At 39.6% G+C, this 12,701-nt stretch overlaps 1 protein-coding gene across 1 annotated transcript in view; it reads right to left on the bottom strand.

Annotated features, from left to right (window-relative positions):
- The window catches only part of PREX1 (phosphatidylinositol-3,4,5-trisphosphate dependent Rac exchange factor 1), a 631,853-nt gene that overhangs the window by 360,962 nt on the left and 258,190 nt on the right, over positions 1 to 12,701 (bottom strand). The window lies entirely within an intron of this gene.

Below are 12,701 nucleotides of genomic sequence, written 5' to 3'. Positions count from 1 at the left end.
CCTTAGGTTTATGATTAACTTCCACGAGTTCAAAACGAAGCGAAAAAAGCCATCTACTTAATAACACTCAGGCAGTGCCAATTAAATAAGGATTTCCTGTTATACTCAATAGGTTTTATTACCCAGGTTAATCCACATTGTTTTAGCACAAAAGACTAAATTACCCCTTTGACACACATTTCTGATTGTTAACGATTTCCTAATACAGTGTGCAAGTGTATGTAATGGCAATTTGCAAGCATATTATTTGATGATCAAAACAAAATTAGATAAAACTGTAATCTTCTTTCAATAAATTAAACATTTAGCCTCTGTAGCAAATATAACCTCTTTTAATTGGCAACAATATCTGTTATAATGAAAACAACTAACTATGACAATAAAATACACTGTACTGTTCAGGGATAAAACTTTAACTGAAACATAAAAACACAAAACTACAGCTATATAAGCAAATACGGTTGCCATTCTCTTCATTTGCCTGCAATTTAATCATTTACAAATTTAGAAGTATATAATAAATTATTAGCAAATTATATAAAATGATTTAGCAATAAAAATGTGTATGTACAACCCATGGTCATCTTCTTCTTTCTAGTTGCACCACTTAAAAGGGACAGTACACTGTAAAATTGTTTTTATAGAATGTATTTTCAATGACTTGTTATAGCAGCTGCAGAGAATAAAATTTTATGAGAAATTGCATTTTAAGGTTTATTTGTGTATATGAAGTAGCTGGTTTTGTGCTTTGAAACCACAGCCTATTACAATGGGTTGAGCTTCAGGTAACATCAGATCTCTTTATGTTATCACTTTCATGTACACAGACTTGCTTCCTTATCTTATATTTGTCTAGAAAACTAAAGCTCAATACTTAGAGAGAACAATGGAAAATTATCATCTTATTACTTAACTATCATGCCCCCCACTGAGAGTGTAATCTCTTCTGCTGGCTGTGTTTACTTAGGCTATTCAATAGAATATACTCCAGTATAGAAACTTTCAGCATAGGTTGGGATACCACAGGCTAAATCCGTTATTTCAAATGCCAAAATATGGGTAAAGTAGCTACTTGTAAACAATTTAAAACACTCCAGCAGGTAAAACTAATCGTTGGGAACAATTTAAAGGGGAGAAACGTTTTGGGTGAACTGTCCCTTTAATAGTGTCAGTTAGGGTTGCCACCCGTCCCTTAACATACAGAACACTTATAAATTATACATGCTGCAGGGTGTGCAGGGAGGAATATGATTAGTGCTGTCCAGAAACACAATGCATGTTCCTCCCTGCACACCCTGCAGCATGTGTAACTCATAAGTGTCTAGGAAAACATGGCTGAGGTGGCAACCCTAAGTGTCAGTGACAACACCCCCATCAAAAGAACGTAAATCTCAGAACTTAACAGCTTACTAACTTAAAGGGACAGTAAAGTCAGAATGAAAGTCAATCCTAGCGTTTGTGAAATGCTAGGATTTACCATTCAAACAAATAAAGGGGACTTTCGGTCATGAAGTGTACCTCCTTTATTTGTTTCAAGCGTTCCTGGCACTGAGCTGCTCAGGCAGCCCACAGCAGAATGCTGTTTTTGCTTAAGAGGTGACATTTTCACCTTGTGGCGCCGGATTTCATGCACGCTATTCACAAAGAGGTGAAAACGTCACCCCTTAGAAAAACAGCTTTCATAATTCGAAAGGAGGATGCTGTTTTATACATCTTTCTTATATACTTCTAATATCAAATTTGCTTTGCTCTTTTGGTATCTTTTGTTGAATAGTAAATCTAGTTAGGTTCATAGGGGCTCAGGAGCATGGATATGTCTTTAGCAGTGTTTGCAACTATGTATAATACTGCTAAAAACAATGTTGAAAAACACTGCTGCCATGGAGTACTAAAGACACATGCACGCTCTTGAGCTCCTATGAGCCTACCTACATTGAAGCTTGAACAAAGGATACCAAAAGAACAAAGCAATATGATAAAATAAGTAAAATGGAATGTTATTTAAAATGGCATACTCTATTTGAATCATAATTTTGACTTTATTGTCCCTTTAACAATATCAATGTGGGGAGTGAAGCTAAGCTATTGGTCATGCTGTAATAATTTCACAGTAAATCCCTTAATTGTACACTTAGAACAGCCTATAAAAGAGAGAAAAAATTGACAATTTTTGAGCAATTTCATTGTACTTTTTCTCACCAAAATTACTTTCAATTCTGGTTTTCAATTAGTCTAACACTATTCATTCAGCAATTCTTCACACCTGTGGCAGTAGAAAAACTACCATACCCTATATATAATACTTAAATAATTAAGTTACACATGTGCACCTGATTTGCTCCCGTCAGCTGTCACTTTATTAGTAGTGCACGGATACCCAAACCATGCTCCTGGGCCCTACAGTACAATTTATCGGACTATCACATACCCATACAAATGGTACCTCCCTTCACTTGCAACACACTAAGGGCTCCTTTTATAATCCTATGGCGTACATTATTCACCCCGTCCGTCTGGTTTCTCCGTTGGGCAGCGACCCGCTGCCCACATTTATCATTGCACACGCACACAGCCAATCATGCACAGGCAGGAGCTGTCAATCTCCCCAGTCAGAATACAATCTAAACCTATATATAATCATGCATATATATAGGTATAAATATATATCTGTGCAAAACACTATATATATATATATATATATATATATATATATATATATATATATATATATATATATATATAATTATGAATAAACAGAACATATTCGTCTACGTGAAGAATATTGAAATTAAAAAAATTATGCTTACCTGATAAATTTCCTTCTTTCCGAGCATGGAGAGTCCACAAATTCATTCTAATTACTAGTAATAATTTAACTCCTGGCCAGCAGGAGGAGGCAAAGAGCACTCCAGCAAAGCTGTTAAGTGTCACTTCCCTAACCCATAATCCCCAGTCATTCGACCGAAGAAAAATGGAAAAAGAAGATAACACAAAGGTATAGAGGAGCCTGAAGTTTGTACCAAATAAAGAGCCGTCTTAAATGAATATAAGGGCGGGTCGTGGACTCTCCATGCTCGGAAAGAAAGAAATTTATCAGGTAAGCATAAATTTTGTTTACTTTCCTATGGCATGGAGAGTCTATGAATTCATTCTAATTACTAGTGGGAACCAATACGCAAGCTAGAGGACACAGAATGAAAGGGAAGGAGAACAAGACAGGCGGACCGAAACAGAAGGCACCACCGCTTGAAGAACCTTTCTCCCAAAGGAAGCCTCAAACGAGGCAAAAGAATAAAAATTATAGAATTTTGAAAAGGTATGCAAAGAGGACCAAGTGGTCGCCTTGCAGATTTGCCCCACAAATGTTTAATTTTGGAAAGCCCAAGAAGAAAAGATACAGCCCTAATTCTCTCAGGAGCCTGTTGTCCAGCTGTCTCATAAGCTAACCGGATGACTTCTCAACCAGAGAGAAAGAGTAGTAGAAGTGGCCTTATGACCCTTACGTTCACCAGAGAAAACAACGAACAGGGCAGAAGATTGCCGAAAGTCTTTATTTTAAAGGAAAAATTTTAGAGCAAGCAAAACATCCAGGTAATACAAAGACGTCCCTTCTGAGAAGAAGGATTGGGAAAAAAAGAAGGAACAACAATTTCCTTATTAATATTGCAATCTGACACTACCTTAGAAAGAAATCCCAGCTGAGTATGAAGGACCGCCTTATCCCCAAGAAAAATAAGGTAAGGGGAATTACACTGCAGAGCCAAAAGCTTGCAAACTCTGCGAGCAGAAGAAATAGCAAGAAGAAACAAAATCTTCCAAGATAACAATTTAAAATCAACAGAATGCATCGGCTCCAACGGAGCCTGCTGCAAAACTTTAAGGAACAAGATTAAGGTTCCAAGGAGGAACAACAGGTTAAAAAAAAGCCTGATTCTGACCAGGGCCTGAACAAAAGATTGAACATCTGGCAGATCTGCTCCAAGAGAAACCTTTCGATTCACACCAATAAAGGCATATACACCATACCTTATGGTAAATCCAGCGAGTAACAGGCATACAAGCCTGAAGAATGGTATCAATGACCTTCTTAGAGAAGCCACACCTAGCTGAAACTAGACGTTCAATCTCCAAGCAGTCAGCTTTAGGGAATCTAGATTTGGGTGGCGGAAGAGACCCTGAAGTAGAAGGTCTTTCCTCCAAAGTACCTACCAAGGGGGAAGAGGTGACATCTTCACCAGATCCATAAACCAAATCCTGTGGGGCCAGTCAGGAGCTATGAGACAGAATTTTGTATTTTCTGACATCCCTAAAGCAAATCTCCAAGAACAGAGAGTTTATGATCGTCCCCTAAAAGCATATCCTGGTGTCTGACACCAGGGAGCTCAATTCCAAATTTACTTTACACTGTGGGAATGAAAAATAGACCACAGAAATTCTGTGACGGATTCTGCTAAAAGAAAAGATGGTTCCTCAACCAAGAAATCATCCAGGAATGGAGCCACCACTATCCCCCGAGATCTGACCACAGCCAAAAGGGGCCCTAGAACCTTAGTAAAGATCTGTGGACCTGCAGCAAGGCCGAAAGGAAAATCAACAAATTGGAAGTGTTTGTCTAGAAGGCAAACCTCAGTAATTGGTGATGTTCCCTGTGAAAAGGGACATGAAAATACGTATCCTTCAGGTCTATGGAAGTCATAAACAGACCCTCCTGAACCAAGGGTAGAATGGAATGAATAGTTTCCATTTGATGGACGGAACCTTGAGAAATTTGTTGAGACACTTGAGGGCCAATATTGGTAGTAAAGTACCCTCTATTGGGGGACCACAAAAAGGTTTGAATAGAATCCATGACCCTGTTTCGCCACAGGGACTGGGACAATTACTCCTAGCGAAGAAAGGTCCTTTACGCATTTTAAGAAGGCCTCTCTCTTCACCTGGTTTGTAGATAACGTTGTCCCAGAAGGGACAAGACTTTGATCCCTATCCTGTATCCCTGGGATACTACTTCCACCACCGAAGGATCTTGGACATCTCGGATCCAAGCCTACCAAAAGAAGTAAAGCCAGCCCCCTACTTGATCCAAGGCTGGATCGGGGGTGGTCTCTTCATGCTTATTTATTCTCAGAGAAGATCTCTTGGATTGTTCTCCCTTATTCCAAAGCTTACTGGACCTCCAAGAAGTCCTGTATTGCTTCAGTTCGGAAGAAAAGTAGGAAGAATCTAGTCCCTTGAAGTTACGAAAGGAACGAAAATTATAATTATGGTAGCTTATAGGTCCAGTCTTCTTGTCTAGAGGTAGGAAAGATTTCTTTCCACCAGTTATTTGGGAAATAACTTGGCCAGACCAGGACCAAATAAAGTCTAACCCTTAAAAGGTAAAAGACAGAAGTTTGGACTTGGATGATACATACACAGCCTAAAAAATGTATCCGCAGAGCTCTGCGAGCTTGATGGCAAAGCTAGATAATTTAGCTTCCAGCCTAACTTCTTGCATGCTGGCATCACCTGAAAAAATTATTAGCCAGCCTTGATCCAATCTTGGATCCCCTCTATGGTAGTCTCCTCCAAAATTAGGTCGGACAAGGAGTTGCACCAATAAAACATTGCCTCAGCATTAGACGCTACTGGTTACTGATGCAAAAGCTAGTGTTAAAACATCCTACTTAAGTAAGATTCCTGCTTTTAAATCTCTAGGATCTTTGAAAAAAGAAACTATCCTCAGTGGGGATAGTGGATCTCTTGACTAGGGTGGATATAGTGCCTTCTACCTCATGCACATTGCACTACAAATCACACACAGAGTCAGCAACGAGAAAACCTCTAAGTCCCTAAATAACACATAGGACTATAAACATGTCACAGACATGAGGAAAACTCAGCTCATAAAAGAGAGAGAGTAATGTATAAAGGTCCCTATAACATAAAACAACATACATTCGTAGATAGAGCCAAAATATTGCTACAGAAAATTTGGAAAACATAATATTAAATATTGCATAATGCAAAAACATAATTTATGCCTACCAGATAAATTCCTTTCCTTCTGGAGAGGGAGAGTCCATGGCTTTATTCCTTACTGTTGGGAAATACAACACCTGGCCACCAGGAAGAGGCAAAGACACCCCAACCAAAGCCTCTCACTTCCTCATTACCACAGTCATTCTGCAGAGGAAACAAGGAAAAGTAGGAGAATCATTAGGGTATAAATTGTGCCAGAAAAATAAAATAAATAATAGGGGACCGCACATAGACAAGAAAAAACGTGCGGGGGCTGTGGACTATGCGAAAGGAAAGTAATTTATCTGGTAAGCATAAATTATGTTTTCCTTTCTAAGATAGGGATAGTCCATGGCTTCATTCCTTACTGTTGGGAAAACTATACCCAAGCTCCAGAGGACACTGAATGAATAAGGGAGGGAACAAAAAGGAAGAGGCGGAGCCTATTCTGAGGGCACCACAGCCTGCAAAACTTTTCTCCCGAAAGCTGCTTCAGCCAAAGCAAAAACATCAAACTTGTAAAATTTTGAAAAAGTATGTAAGGAGGACCAGGTAGCCGCCTTACAAATCTGATCCATAGAGGCCTCATTCTTAAAGGAAGACACTGATCTAGTGGAATGAGTTGTTATCCTCTCAGGAGGACAATGTCCTGCTGTCTCGTAAGCTAAGCGGATGACATTCCTTAACCAAAAAGATAGGAAAGTCGAAGTAGCCTTCTGCCCCTTAATCTCCTGACTGATGTTGGGATCTGACACAACCTTAGGAAGAAAACCTAATTTAGTGTGTAAAACTGCCTTATCTGCATGAAAAATCAGATAAGGGGGCTCACATTGCAAAGCAGAGATCTCAGAAACTCTGCGAACAGAGGCAATAGCCAATAAAAAGAGAACATTCCAAGATAACAATTTAATGTCAACGGAATGCAGAGGCTCAAACAGTACCTGTTGCAAAACCCGAAGAACAATATTTAGGCTCCAAGGAGGAGCCCCTGATCTAAACACAGGTCTGATCCTAATCAGAGCCTTAACAAAGGACTGCACTTCTGGAAACTCAGCCAGTCTCTTGTGCAATAAAACCGACAGGGCCGAAATCTGTCCCCTCAGGGAACTAGCAGTAAGGCCCATCCTGGAGAAAAGATAAGATCCTAGCAACCTTAACTCTATGCCAGGAAAAACCACGCTCTTCACACCAGAATAAGTAGGTCCTCCACACCTTGTGGTAGATACGCTGAGTAACTGGTTTACAAGCTTGATTATGAGTATCGATGACACTCTCAGAGAAACTTCTTTTGGCTAAGACTAAGCGTTCAATCTCCACGCAGTCAGCTTCAGAGAATCTAGATTTTGATGAACAAATGGACCTTGTATCAGCAGGTCAAGGTAACTTCCACGGAAGAGAAGAGAACATCCCCACTATATCAGCAAACCACGCCCTTCGCTGCCACGATGGAGCAATCAGGATTACAGATACCTGCTCCTGCTTGATGCATGTGGAACATAATTGAGTGGGCAGGAAAACCACGGCCTCCTCACAATATAAACTGGTATGATTTATTAGAGAAGGAGTACCTTCTAACATGTCAGAGTACTCCATAGATCAAGTTATACCTACAGAAGGACACAAATATTTTTTTTTTATTATTATAGAAAACTGCACCTTTATACTCCCAATGGTTGGGGCACTCACCACCTCCTAGACCCAGACAGTTAACAGAGGAAATGCTCTCCTCAGGTTCAAGTCTCAGCCGGAATCGAGGAAATTAACATAGACCACACCCGGTCACATGGAGTGCAAGACAGTAATTCCCTTTTATTACAAGTACAGCAAGTAATAGGAGCTGTGCAACACTTTCAAAAACAAAAAGTGAAACTTAAAAGTGAAACCTATTTGTTCGAGCCAAAAACACACAGTCTATCAGCCCAGAAAAAAAATCACACAAAGCAGCATGTGAATAATTAATACACTGATTAATTAACCCCAACTGTTTAATAAACCCCCTTCAGAGGATATTAACCCTGGATCCTATCAAGGTATAAAGGAGCCACACTGTGGCCCTTAGTCTGTTTACTCTCCTGTATTGAGGTAAACAAGAAATGACTTACCCTCAAGGGTCTTCTGCTGTGGAGCAGTCACAGCAGCTTCAGGTCTGTGAGCCTCATCCGAACACTGACAGGGACCTGACGAAAACAAGAAAAACAGAGTAACCAACCCTGGTTTTCTATATAAGGGATATCATACATTGTTTGAGTTAAGGTAAGGGCTACCTCACCGACCTCCAACTGCTAATAGCCACCATTACTCTTACTAAAGAGATTGACATGAACACAGCATAGCCCCAATCCTTGCTTGCAGGGAAAAGTACCCATTAAAGGATTAAATATCTTCAGACACCATCTTGGCACATCCTCCCATGACAGAGGCAAAGAGAATGACTGGGGATTATGGGTAAGAGAAGTGACACTTAACAGCTTTGCTGGGGTGCTCTTTGCCTCCTCATGATGGCCAGGAGTTGAATTCTCAATAGTAATTAGAGTGAATTTGTGGACTCTCCATGCCATACGAAAGAAATTCATATTTTCATGTCTAGTTAGCCCATATATGCAATTGGGTTTGAGTGCGAGTAGGGTGTTACTTTTCCACTTTTTTTTTTGCAACATTGACTTCTATGGGGGAATACGTTTACATGATCACAATATTCTAAGTTCAGCTTTTTAGCGAGTCGGGTTAGTGAAGAAAGTTTACTTTCAACTTGTAATACAAATTCTACCCGGCTGGTGCAAAAAGCTTACTTCTAGCTGAGTTAACGCTCAAGCAGGAACATTAAAATATTCTCCACTTGGTTCAGGATAATTATCTCCCCCTTCTGGCAGACTTACGCGCTCTAAAAAACGTGTGAGACCACAAGAATATATCTTGGTTAGGCCGCATAGCTTCCCTCAAAATGTCATTCCTTCCCCGGCTTACCTATTTATTTTGATGCCTCCCAATTAGAATACCTACTCACCTCTTGTTACAAGTGAGTGTACGAAATTTATCTGGCAGAATAGGACCCCCAGAATAGCTCACAGAACCCTACAGCTTCATATCCAGCTAGGAGGATTGGCTTCTCCATCTATAGTCAAGTATTATGAGGGAGCCATGCTCACGCATATCTCCCAATGGGGGGTGCTCCACGCACAAGACAGGTGGAGAGATATGGAACAAGCCTCATTACCCTTTGACATTTACCTAAAAGATTTAATCTGGACCCCAGCCCATAGCCGTAGAACTTTAGACATTAATAACCTTGTAGTACTTGAGTGTCTGGCAATCTGGGATAAGATCCGGCATCGTAGCCTGATCGCACCTCACCCCTTCCCGATTACTTCAGTCTCAAGTCTTCTTACAGGCCTCGCGGAAACTCACCCCAATACATGGGCTCGAATAGGCGTCAAACAAGTCTCGGACTTTTGGTCAAGGTACAGCAGTGATGGTTATATCTCACTGACTCAGGACAGATCTTGTGAAAATATCCCGTCCTTCCTTCACTTCGAACTCACTAGAATCAAGAGTTTCCTCTCTAGCTGGGGATTCCTCCCCACTGCCCCTCGCCAGCTCACCCCCCTGGAGTCCGTGTGGATCGGGGGCCGTAGACTTCACAAGCCTCTCTCGAGACACTACGGTCTGCTTGAGGGCACCACTCCTCCTGTCCCGGCACCACACCTAATAAAGTGGAACGCGGTTCTTCACATCCACATTTCCGTAAACTCTTGGCTGGGGTCCATTACCTTAACTAAAAAATCCTTACATTGCATAACAATGTTCGAAACCTACTATAAAGTCATCTCTCATTGGTACCTGGTCCCTACACGGCTATCCAAAATGTTCCCACTGACTTCACCCCTGTGTTGGAGGGAATGCGGCCTCCTTGGTGACATGCTCCACACGTGGTGGGAATGCCCAAAGCTAACACCCTTGTGGAACACGTGTTTCCGCACTCTGATGGCCTTCAAGATTACGATTCCTAAAAGTCCCGCTACAGCACTACTCCATCTAAACTTACACACTCTTCCTAAACAACAGCAGATTTTCAGTGTATATCTCTTGTCATCTGCTAAAACTAATATTGCTAGATGCTGGAAGAAAGTAAATCCCCCACTTTGGTCTGATATTCTTAACACAATGGCCTACCTGTATACAATGGAAAAAGACATATATTATAATCTGGACAAAGTAGACTTATTTGAAACAGTTTGGGCTGACTGGAAAGACGTACACGACACCCAATGGAAACCTCCGGTTGGGTCCTAAGCGACCCTGCTCCCGACACTCTGGGGTGACTTCCTGGGATGCCCCCCTCTCCCCCCTTTTCCCCTCTTCTTGGCCCCCTCTTCCCCCCTCCTCCCCCCTCCCCCCTCTCCCGCCCCTTTAATAGCTCTCTTGAAATGTACCGACTTCACTCTCTGATTTCTGAACATCCAAGTTATATGTTATAGATTTTGTGCTCTTATACACTTGATGTGTGTCATACTGTGCAGGGGTCCTGCGAGTCCCCAGTTGTTACTTTATACTGTTTAAAACTAATAAAAATTATTTAAAAAAAAAATATATCTATTCTCCACTTGTAATTTGGCCCAAAGTTAGTAGAATAATATGGAATTTAGTACCAATTTATACACAGGCCGGTATATAGATGAAATAGTCCACCTGTTGAAGGGTATGGGGCAAATATGGCAAACGTATATCTTGTTTCGTTATTGAAAATCTCTGGAAAGGTAAAAATGTTACACACAGAATGGTTCCAGTTTCTTATTAACACTATTCTGTGAACACAAGCTCAGCTCACAACCTTCCAAGTTAAAGGGCCATGATACCCAAATGCTGAAACACTTGAAAGTGATGCAGCATAGCTGTAAAATGCTGATTAGAAAATATCACCTGAACATCTCTATGTAAATAAAGAAAGATATTTTACCTGAAAATGTCCTAATTATTCACACCCCATTGTAAAGGACTTTAAGTAGCAAATCAGTATGCCTGTACCGGGACAGTCAAGGGAGTGAGCCTCATGCACACGTTATTTCCCTATTCAGTTTAAGAAAGTTTACTATGAAATCTCATGAGAGTTAAGTGAAATCTCATGAGATCACAGTAAAAGAGTTTATGACCTCAGCACTGTTGATGCGGATTTGCTGCAGTTAATTTCTTCTTCTTTTTTTTTACCTGCAGCTGGACAGCAGCTGAAGTATAACTTTTTACATAGGACTTACTCTGGTGAGCTGAGGAAATTGTGAGGTAAAATATCTTCCTTTTTTACATAGAGATTCTCAGGTGATATTTTCCTGTCAGCTTTTTACAGTTATATGCTAAATCACTTTAAACTGATGCAGTATGAGTATTATGTCCCATTAAGTGAAGTCAATTTGTTCAAGTTGTACTGGAAAAAAAAAAAAAAAAAAAAAAACATGAATAATCAATGTCAGTTATCAAATTGAAATAATAATTCCTCTGTTGAATAAAGAAATGCACTGTCTATATGATCCACAGAATGTTTAGGAAGGAAAGTTAGAAACTTATCATGAATGCAAATTTCCATTCTAATTCTATGTACAATGGAAAGTTTGTTGGTTTCAAACAAATGTTAAAAGCAAATCCCAATTAGCTTTTTGTTTGCATTAAACTATTAATTATGCATTGATATAACAATCAATATCCATTATGGAGTTACCGTTAATGCAATAAAAGGAAAGCAAAATTGCAGTGGCCAGGCTTTGATATCGCTAGTTTGGTTACCCATTTGTAGTATAAGTACTTGTACTGTATAAGTGCAATGAGTTGAACACTTAGATTCTGTCTTTATATTTAAAATATTTTTTTATAATGCAATTTTCAATCGGATATTCAGAAACCTCACCTGCCTCTGCTTATCTTGCAGGGTTTGAATCAGCATCCTCTGAGTGACAAAGCTTAATTATTTGATTAGATTTTATTCAGAAACCTGAAATAAGGATCGCTGCCTTTAAATTAATTTGATTAAAGGGACATGAAATTAAAAAATAAACAGAGCATGCAATTTTAAACTTTTTTTTCTTCAATCTACTATTAAAGGGACACAAAACCCAATTTATTTTTTCATGATTCAGATAGAGCATGCAATTTTAAGCAACTTTCTAATTTACTAATCTTAGTTCTCTTGCTATCTTTATTTAAAAAGGCTAGAATGTAAGCATAGGAGCCGGCCCATTTTTGGTTCAGAACCTGGGTAGCGCTTGCTGATTGGTGGTTAAATGTTCTTTCTTTGCTGAAGAGCATAGCTAGGAAGGTTCAGGAGATTGCAGGTTTCTTGAGCACCATATTAAACATTTATTTTGCATTCAGACATTTTTCAATGTGCTGTTGAATTGTTGGTATATACAATGCATACATATATTATAGCGTTTATGTCATTTTAAATTCTAGTATTAAATCAAATGCGTTTTCACCTTATGTTTAGCTCCTGTGATTGGAGGGCATACATTTTTGTCATTCTAATTTTCTCGTCAGCCGAAACCTTTGCAGGATTAACAATGCATTGAGTCTGGGTGTTTAACCCTTTGCCGGTATTAAAATCATACTGGAAAAAAAAAGCTCTACCAAAACCTTGTATTTCTTTTTTACAACAGAATAACAATTTGAAAGCAAATTGAAGAGACTGAACTATAGTGAGTTTCATCCCTGATGGATAG

This window comes from Bombina bombina, chromosome 1, assembly GCF_027579735.1.
Source record: "Bombina bombina isolate aBomBom1 chromosome 1, aBomBom1.pri, whole genome shotgun sequence".
NCBI classification, from domain to species: Eukaryota; Metazoa; Chordata; class Amphibia; order Anura; family Bombinatoridae; genus Bombina; species Bombina bombina.
The sequence above is the reverse complement of the archived record's forward strand: the minus strand, read 5'-3'. Positions and strand labels throughout refer to the sequence as shown.